Source organism: Adiantum capillus-veneris, chromosome 7, assembly GCF_014529385.1.
Source record: "Adiantum capillus-veneris isolate H3 chromosome 7, ASM1452938v2, whole genome shotgun sequence".
NCBI lineage: Eukaryota > Viridiplantae > Streptophyta > Polypodiopsida > Polypodiales > Pteridaceae > Adiantum > Adiantum capillus-veneris.
This window is the reverse complement of record NC_140937.1, coordinates 167,104,117-167,115,260: the sequence shown is the minus strand read 5'-3', so window position 1 is coordinate 167,115,260 and position 11,144 is coordinate 167,104,117.

Below are 11,144 nucleotides of genomic sequence, written 5' to 3'. Positions count from 1 at the left end.
CTTGCTATTAGATCTTTATTGTATTTCACACTTCTTACAACAAGCTTTGTTTATCTTCAAGCAATACATCAAGAGATTTCCTATTAGAGAGATTGTCGGTTAACAATCCCAACAATTAATGTGGTGACCAGAGCATAGGCTCAAGAAGCTACAAAAAGCAAGCCGGTTGAGGACAAGCAAAATCTACCAATTCAGACTGATTTTGAAAGTTTGAAGATAAGGACTCAGAGAAAATCTTGGAAAGAGAAACCAAAAAAATGAAAGCAAAAAGGCTTAAGGAGAAGGCTGCCCTAGAGATAGAGCTACAACAAACAAAGGAGTAGCTCAAACACAAGAAAGACAACAAAGAGCAAGTAGAAGGAGCAATGTCTTCTAAAACATCATCGGGTGGGTCAGTCTTAGTGGACAAAGTGCTAGAACCACTACAAGCTCTATTACAAGTGTATTGGCAATACTGAAGACCAACTAGACATTGGAATAGAAATGTTTGACATATGTGCATCCTAAAGTCAAAACACAGAGATTGGAAATGTGCAAACAACTCATAAAGACTGCTCAACCTCTAATGAAGCTAAAAATACCAAACATTTTGCGAGTTGCAGACAAGGATTTTAAGACTATAATTAGCTTGCCATAAAGCCAAAGGATCAGCATAAGACAATCTTACCAATGAATGGGGAATCTTGGCTTATAGAGTGATGCCATTTGGTTGTACAACATTCCAAAGGTTGATGATTCATGCGTTTATAGAGTATCTAAGATAATTCTTAGAAATCTACATGGATGGCTTATGCGTACATTCTCTCTTGAGGAAAAAACATATAGAACATCTAAATAAGATCTTTGAGAAGTGTAGAACCTATCACATCTGCTTAAATCTAGAGGAATGTGTCGTCGTGGTAAGAGAAGGAAAATTTCTGGTTGTGTCCAAGAACAACATTTCCACTGATCTTGACAAAATTCAAGTGATTGTTTCTCTTCCAAGGCCAACAAAAGTTTGAGAGGTGCAAACCTTCATGGACCATTGTGTTTACTATTGAAGATTCATCTATGGATAAGCAAACATATCCAACCCTCTCTATGCTCTCATCACAAAATTTAAGTGGACCAACAAATGTGAAGAAGTGCTCCGGACATTGAAGCAGACATTAAGTTTTGCTCCAATTCTAAAAGCTCCTACATTAGGAAGAGAACAAGGTCTAGGAGGGCCTCTTTATTTGCAAATTTAAGGAAGTCAAACCTCTAGTATTAAGAAAACAATCAAAGGACAACTTTTGAATTCAAATAGGCAGAACGACTAGTTTATTTGCATTTAAATTTCCCCCCCAAAATGAAATTTAAAATCTAGCGGGCAAAACCATATCATGTAATACATCTACGAAAAGACCTTGCCCTACAGATTAATGTTATAAAAATCTAATATCTAACCAACCCAAATGATTTTCTCAAATTAAACTGATCATTTAATGTGGGAGAATAGACAAGAACGAGGGTTAGAATATAGACATGTGCTTTCGGGTCTATCTCGACACGAGGCCAATGGTAAAGGGGCCCAAATGAGAGATGACCTGTCAAAGATCAAGGCTAGACAATGGAGCTTAAAAGACCTTAGAATTATCTTCATTAAAGACCTCCAAAGGTTAGTGTTAAAAGTCCTTTGACCTTAGGTAAGCTAGGATTGAGCTTGAGGTGGGAACCCGGCCTAAGCTTGAGGTGTTTGTCATGCTTGATGACTAAGGTGCTTGAGGTGCTTGTCATTCTTGATGACTAAGGTGCTTGAGGTGCTTGTCATTCTTGATGACTAAGGTGCTTGAGGTGCTTGTCGTGCTTGCTGACTAAGATGCTTGAGGTACTTGTCGTGCTTGCTGACTAGGGAGCTTGAGGTGCTTGTGGGAACACTACCCAAGCTTTAGGTGCTTTGTCATGCTTGCTGACTAAGGTGCTTGAGGGTAAGGTGTTCAAAAAGTCAAATCCCATCCCTACAAGAGAGAGGCTGGTCCCTAAAGCTAGGGGGATGAGAGAGAACACACACACTCTCACAAGGCAAGATTGATACAAAGAAAACAAATAAGACACTTGTCAACCTCCTCCTCATGTTGCCCTAATGGTGTGACTAAAGCCTATTGGTTGGCCTCCCAAGGAGTCCAATGATAAATTAGTTAATTTAATTAATTCTTTTTTCATTTATCAAGTCCTCTTCCTCAAAGTGGAAAGGGGGACATGCGTCCCAAGACTACCCTTGTTGCTTGTAATGCATCCTGCATGTGATTGGCTAGGCTTTTGCAGGGGTCCAATGAGCTTCAAGCATGTGCTACAAGGGGGGGTCAACCAAAGCAAGAAGGGGGCTCACTTGGGGGGTATACTCTCCCACACACACTCTCATTGTGTGAATCGCCTACTAGTAGAGAAGTTGAGAGCCTACACCAACACTCTTGGCTATGGAATGCAAATCCAACCAAGAGCCATGCTTCAATGCTTAAGCTTTCCATCTTCTCCATCTTCATTACTATGCTATTATGTATGCTAGAAAGAAGAGTGATGATAAGTGAGGAACTACTTCTTTCTCCTATGGAATGTTTCTTATTCCTCTTCCCTACCCTCATTCCCCACTAGCTCTCTCCACCTTCGAAGGTGTTTGAGGCCTTGGGATTGGGGCGCTACCATCAATTAAGTTCACCCTCTATGCTCTCAAAGTAATCTCACAAAAATGTTTTTTCTAAGTTTCCTAATTCCGCTACTCTCAAAGTACATAGGCCATTTCCATTACAATTACAGATCTATAATCTTTGCTCAAATCTGAGATCATATGTAGGAGTTATGGAACATTGAAAATCATAAAGTTGTCCACCTCCTTTTTTGGGGGGGAAAGTACATCCTTTGATAACTCTTACACCTCTCTTACACACCTACTATTCTTGGACACATGGCGTGCATCTATTTGTCAAAATGTTAATCACCTCCGTAATCTCATGGAAATAAAGAGGCCCTCCTAGATCCCATCCTCTTCCTAATAATTGGACAGAGATCTTCCATGTCCATGTAGATGCATCAACATATGCTACCGGATGCATCTTAGCATATCCTGGAGACAACAACATAGATTTTCCCATATGTTACTCTAGTTGATAGCTTAATAGTGCAAAAAATAACTTTACACCCACAAAAGAGAAGTATTGGGAATGGTCTATGCGGTGAAACAGTTTAGACACTACCTTCCCACAAACAAATTTGTGCTCTTTGTGGATCATCAAGCACTATTATATTTGGTGAACAAACCTTGCCATATAAGACGTATTTTTCAATCGTTTATTATATTTCTTACATTTGAATTCATTGTAGTTGTCAAAAAGAAGATAACACACCAGTGGGCTGACCATTTATCTAGACTGACTCATTGAATGGAGTTGATGATGACCTACTTGACTCTTATCTATTTAATATCAAGATAGTACTAAGGTGCATAGAACATGTCAAACCATTGCTCTCCATTGGTTCACTTCACATTGAGAGGTAGCCATCAATCATTGGGTAGACACAAACACTTGAGCTAATATCTCGAACGCTATATAAGCAAGGGAATGATGGATTATTGAGGATATGTATAGATCCAACGGAAAATAATGTGCACTTAAGTCAAGCTCATGTCCAAACCATAGGAATTTACAATGAAAAAGCGCAGATATTTCAAAGATTGATGAGACTTGGTGTATACTAGCCAAAAATGTAGCAAAGTGTTCATGACTATCTTAGTTTATGTGACATTTGTGTTGCAACATTGTTTAGAGTGGGTGTTGCACGTAAGTGGAGTTCATATATTGTGGATTACCTACTAACCAAAGGTGTCTTACTAGAGGGGTCGAGTAAATTACGGATGCAATATATCAAGGCCAAAGTAAAAAATTACGTGTTGATTAAGGACCACCTCTAGAAGTAAGGAAAGCATAACCAGTTAAGAATCTATGCCACAAAAAGTGAATATATACCAATTCTTGAGCAAGCTCATGTTTGATAGGCTGACATGCATTTTTCTGGTGGATAAAACTATGAAATCAATCCTTTTTGTTGAAATTTGGTGGCCGAACTTGTTCATGGATGCCAAAATATTTGTGAGAATTGTGATGAATTGCAACGTACCAAAGAACCTATGCACCAAGATGAAATTCCATAACGACCTATGATGGGAGCAGGAGCTTTTGCCAAATGGGGCATTGACTTTGTGGAACCTATCTTACCTCTTATATATAAAACTCGGGCCCAATATATCATTGTGGCCATAGACTATCTAACCAAATTGACAAAAGCCAAAGAAACACAAAGAAACAATACGAGAATGAGAGTGAAATTCTTGCCATGAGAATGTTTTTACAAGATATGGGCTATCAATCGAAATAGTGAGCGACAAAGGAACTCACTTTATAAACTAAAATGATTGAATCCTTGTTGCAAGAGTTCATCATAATTCATTATAAATGAGCACCATATCACCCTCAATACAATGGACAAGTAGATGAAATGAAATGATTAAATTCTTGCTGGAAGAGTTCATGGTAATTCATCATAAATCAGCACCATATCACCCTCAAGACAATGGACAAGTACAGAGCACAAACAAAATTCTATGCATGGTGCTCACAAAGATTATTAATGAATCAACTAAGAGCATACTATGAATCAAACTTACATTCAACTCTTTGGACATATCTAGTTGCTTACAAAACAGCAATAGGAACAACATCTTTTAATATGGTGTTCGGACTTAATTCCATAGTGCCACTAGAATTCTTGACTCCTACACTTTGCATAGACAAGACTTAGAATGGGTAGGCCATGAACTGTTAGAAAGGATAAACAAGCTAGAAAAGTTAGATGAACAATGCTTGCGATGTGTCACTTCCATTTACACACAAAAACAGCTCATGAAAGAGTTCCATGATTAGCATGTGATCAACAAGAAGTTTACAAAGTATGACTACATCTTAGTTTACACCTTAAAACACCACTCCAAAAAGTTTAAGAAGCAAGGAAATATCTTATTTGACATATCATGCACTGGTGACATGAAACTTGCAACATTAGAGAAAGAAGAGATGCCCGATTGGATAGGTGGATGCACATTAAAGAAATATCATCTACCACTAACCACGAAAATGCTAGAGAAGATCCACCAGGCAGCTGAAAGAAGAAAACAAGATTGGGCTAATTGAGCTCGAGCTCAGGAGGAAGCAAAGTTGCGGATTCTAAAGCACAAGGCACCACAAAAAAACACCCAATTTCCACAACTTGCAACAGAACCTCCTCCTATTGCAGCAATCCAAGCAGCACAGACTTGGGTTGGAGGAATGGATGTATGCATCCAGATTGAGAGAACGAGCACTTGTAGATACAAGAGTTGGGGCCAATGCAATCAAATATTTGACATTACTCAAGCACATGAAATTTCCAATCTCAACAAACCAAATTGAGCTTAAAGCCACCAACCATGGAACCATGATTAGTTTAGGCCAATAAAATCTCTCCATCAACATATTGATGGCCATCATTGCTCACACCAATTTCATGTAATGGCAGACATTGATCTCAATGAAGACATTATATTAGGAGTTCCTTTGGATGTGCACCTATCAGGTATCTCTGGATTGGCAAGAAGATACCCAAAAGTTCAAGCTTAACAATATATCTTATGTCACTCCCCTTGCACATATAGACCAGCCGACGGGTCCATCTTTCAAAAATACCTAGAGCACGTGCATTCAAGAGGTATTTTTAAAACCCCTCTACACACACACACTTCATCATGAATTAAAAGACCCATCTTCCTTCATAAACCTATAAATTTTTTTAGATTTTCCAGTTTTTAACCCCTCTTGTACATGTAATTCTATAACTATTTGGTATATAGAAACCTTGTTTGGGTGAACTCACATGCTACACCCACATATTTTTAGGTGGACCCTCGGGAAGAAGCCACATCTAGGAAGTTTAGCCCTAAAATAATCAACCATAGATCATATATTAGCTATATTGGACGTATGTGTAAATGAGGTAACTCCTACAGGATTTGTGATGAGGATGGAAACGATGATATTTTCTTTCAAATGATTGAAATAATTTGAGAGAAACTGACTGACAACAAAGGAGAGAGTGTAGGGAATAAAATATCATGTAGGTGAGTGAGAGATGAAAGAGATCTCTCTGAGATGAAGCTTTGCAACAAAGAAGGCTACGACATAGTTCCCTACTTTATATTGTGTGTTTTGAAAGAAGCTAATGAGAACTTTGAGTTTGAGAGCAACGGAGAAATTGGGGCAACCAACTATATCAAGAATCATGCTGCAAAAGCACAAACCATGAGAGCAAAGCAGCAACATGAATATTTCATCATCGATGTACTTGAAGAATCATCAACAATTGTTTCAAAGTAACTGACCCCAAATAATGTACAGCTAAACGCACACACAAAAAGCAATGTTTTCACGTTCTACACAAAATGTTTAAGCAAGTTAAGATCTAACGAAGAACAAAGAAAATACAATAGACCAATTATTTCATGCATTGATCAAATTTAGCTTATGCAAGAAAACAAAACTCAAATTCATATTCATCTATAATATTTCCTTGCGCTACAAAGAATTTAATGTTTTATAGCATTTGGATAATGATGAAAATGCCACCAATCAAAGAGTTGAAAGAAAAATTGTCCACAAATGTTAGACCACCAATTCCTAGCTTTGGTGTGCTAGAAGGCATACTCAAGTTGAGTTGTCGTGTGTTTAAGGACACTCTCTACATAGTAGACTCCCATCACATCAAAGAGAGTTTAGTCCTAACAAAAAGCTAAGTGAACATCTTCTTTGGATAACAACAACAAAAACAGTGATAGTTTTGGAAGCATTTCAAGTCCATGTGACAAAGATACAACCAACCATGACTAAAAAATTTAAAGCTAAAAAGAAATTTGAAGAAGACTAACCTTACAAATCACCTTTACCTTTAAAAATTCTCCATCAAACCTCATACAAAGCCTTTACATTAAAAACCAAACCATCAACAATGCAATGGAAACACATGCAAAAGGTTTATCAACCAAAATTTTCATTGAACCAACATAACTACTCATCCCTAAACAAAAATTTCACAAAGAGCAAGTAGAGCTATCAGCACAAAACAAACACCTCCATCAGAAAAAGAACAACCAAAAAATAAAAATAAAATACCTTCAATGAAGCAAGTAATGCGACAAATATAGGTACCACATTCAAAAATCTACCAGACTACCTAGCAAATTTAAGTGAAGGTATGAATGATTCCAATCAATCTACTTGAAGCAAAAAGATTCTTTGAGGGTAACTCTCAAATATTCAAAGTAGTAGTTCAACATGGGACTACAAAGAATTCCGTGTAGCATAAGGCTCCATCCAAAGGCACCCACCAACCAAAACCAAGGGTGACACAACCTCTAGATGTACCTCTCATTCTTTACTACAAGAGCAAGGCGTTTACAACAATAATAGCCGCACATGGATATCAAAGCCTAAGGTCCATCAAGTCAATGGAACAAAAAGGCACTTGCAAAATACATTCACACAAGGATTTAAAAGAAAATGGATTCCCAAATTGTTGTTGGAAACTCAATTATACAAAATCAACCCTGATATATAGCCTCCTTTCAAAAGAGATAAATCAAAGGTGTAGCAAAGATCAAGGAGCTTAACAAGTTTCAAAAGTCTTCATTAACCCCTGCTGCAACCTTGAAACTTGTTTCTCAAAGCATCACCAATGTAGAGCAAAAGAATCAAGAGGAGATGAAATATGCCAACTTATTAAACAAAGCTAGAGACTTGGACATATCTACCCTGTGTCGCTTATGTTGGTATAGGTAAGCATAAGAATCAAAGCCTCTATCTCGACACGGGGCCAATGGTAAAGGGGTCCAAATGAGAGCTGATCTGTCAAAGAGAAAGGCTAGCCAATGGAGCTTAAAGGACCTTAGGGTTAGCTTCATTAAAGACCTCCAAAGGTTAGTGCTATAAGTCCTTTGACCTTAGATAAGCTAGGGCTGATCTTGAGGTGGGAACCCGGCCCCAGATTGAGGTGCTTGTCGTGCTTACTGACTAAGGTGCTTGAGAGCTAGAACCAAGGATCCTACAAGTCGGTGATCATTTTGGAGTGCAAAATACTTTACAAGTTGAGAAAGCGGTTTGAAAGCAAGCCAAAGCAAAGAGAAGCTGCAAGAATACTTCTAAGCTAAGAGATTTTTTTTTATAATTGTTGTGTAAAAAAATTTGATGAATTTGAGATTTGGTAGATGTCTTTAGAGAGACCAAAGAGTGGGAGGAGATCGGGCTAGCTTAGTGTCAACAGAAGAGAGTGTAAACCAAGCAAGGATAGACCCTCTAGCACCAATCATAGAAGAGGGCAGTGATATTGACACCTCTTCTGACGAGTCGTATCATTGAATGGCTAACCAACATCTTGGAGGTTTCCAACAGCAAGGGACTATGGAGGGTAGCACCTCCCAAAAACCCTTAAACATACCAAAATACACGGCAATATTCTTAAAGGGAACAAACACCCATGGAGCCCTAGTGTATGCTGATGTTCAAGGACATCAATGCATCTGTATTGAAGAATGACCATTGAGAGGATTGGCAGTAATCATGGTAAACGATGATAGTGATAGGTTCCGAGATGAGGAGGGAAACCACTACCTCATTGTCAAAGACCCAGAAATTACAATCGATATGGAGACCCAAGAATTCCCTCCTAAACTCACTCTTCCTGGAGCCTTCTACATTCATGACAAGAGAGTAGTGAGAGTGGCTACAATTCACAAAAATATTGGGATTTACAAGCACGAGGAGGGGAGAGTCCCCTCTTATTACCGTTGCATGGAACCCAATGTGAATGAATTAAGCAAAGAAAACGTCATGTACTTATTTTCATATGATTTTGCAACTGGAACTCGCATCATTTTTGTCGATAAGTGCGCACAAGAATACAAGCCAGTTCACCCAGAAGATGTAGGGAGAGTGATGACACCAGAATTATTGGCACATGATTTTGAAGAGAAGCAAAATCCCATAGAAACCCCTAGCAAATCTACAAATCCCTTCTCAAATGATGACAACATCGCATCTCAATCAAATAGATAGCCATTGTCCAACCCTCAGAACTCACAAGACTTGTCGCCATCATTTCAAGCATGGCTTGAGCAGTTTGTAGCACCAAACCTAAACACAAAAGGAGGTGGATATTAGGTCATGTCAGGGTTGGAAGCACCACCAAAAACACCACTCCATCAGCAATACTAAGATGAGATTAGAACAAGAATACCAAATCTGACCAAGACTGAAGCACCACATTGAGAACAAGAACACGAAGAAAGGGTTCGAGTAGAGGAACCTCCACTTGCTAGACTGATCAGGAATTGTGGATTAGGAGCACCCCTAGGTTAGGAACACGTGCCATATCCTAGGCCAGAAAGAGCTCATAGAGGAGGAATGGGAGATCCTATGCTTAGATTGATGGATCATCACAAGATCAAACCATCTCAAGTCCAAAAATGGGTTAACAAAAAATATTCAGGAAGAAGGGATCAAGTGGTATCATTTGTGTGCATCATTAGAGTTGAGGAAGTCCTAGACTTTTCCACACCGTTTGTAGGATCTGGACTAACTTTAGAGGAGGATGCCACCACCTGGTTTGATTCCATGGAACATAGAGACTTTGAGTCAATGGAGGAGGTATTTGATGAGTTTATCGATGAATTCTCCCAAAGAGGGATAGCATACAATACGGTTTTGCAAATCCAAAAGATCAAGCAAAAAGAAGGAGAATTTGTACAAAAAGCAGCTTTAAGGTTGAAACGCTACGTAAAATTTTGCCCTGTGGAAGAGTTACCAACGTAGTCCAGACTCATGTTGATATTTATCCAAGGACTAAGGAATGCAGAGCTTCATAAGGATCTGCATATGAAGAAGAGAACAACTCTAAACGAGTTGACGAAAGAAGCCCTATACCTAGTAGACAATTGTGTGCTCTAAAAGGAAAGTGACTAAAGACTTGGATGATGATTCTTCATCACATCATAGTGGATCAAGGCAACCATAAGTGAGGAGAAACTTATTGAAGAAGTGCTCAAAAGGATAAGCCCATTTACAAAGCCACAGGCTAAGCAACCCAACTGGTGTGCCATCGAGAAAAAATGGACTAATCATGTGACGAAAAATTGTTACTACAACAAGGGATATGTAAGAGAGCAATAGTATGCCCCACCAACCAAGGTTGCACCTCCTCAAGTACCACCAATGCCTAGGTATACAACAGGGAATTTTCCAGGACCAATAGGGGTTGAACGGCCACAATTAGTTTTGGGGCAACAACCACCTCTCCCAAGAGCAAGACCAAAAGGCATTAGATATGCACCCATTGTAGAAGAACTTGAGAAACAAGCCTTAGTGCATGTGCATGCATATTACAAAGATCCAAGTGGATATATAGTTAGTTCAGCATACTATCCACCAAAGAGCTGAAAGCACCAGAACCTTGGAGCATGATTGGGAATGTTGGATGACCAAAAACATCTCATGCTGTAGGAGAAGGTAGATATATCTTAGATGAGAGAGAATTATTGTTCTTAGCCAATGGTGGCATAGTAGGACAAAGGCCTTCCTATCAACAGAGAGCGGCTCCAAGAGCACCTCGACAACCATTAGGACCATGCTACAAGTGTGGTGGTGACCACCTTATGAAATAATGTCCTCATACGCAGATCATAAGATTGAATGTATATTATCCAGATTGTGACATCACTCATTTGATTAGTGAATACCCAAAAAACAGAAACAAAATGGTGAAGACAATGTTGAACATGTTAGATGCAATCCCATCAAGTAGTGGTTTTGAAAATGAAACGGTGATACCTATATAGGTTGTCACAAGAGCACAAGATCAAGAGCACAAGATCAAAAAGTAATAGAGGAACCAATAATTGAGGAACCTAGAACAGATGCACCTAGTCTTGAACAAAAAAATCAATGAACACTATGCAATAATTAATGAAAAAAGGTGGAAAAGAAGTAAAAATATAATAGAGACCACACAAACCTTGATGGAGTGGTCTAAAGCCTTCCATATGACAAAAC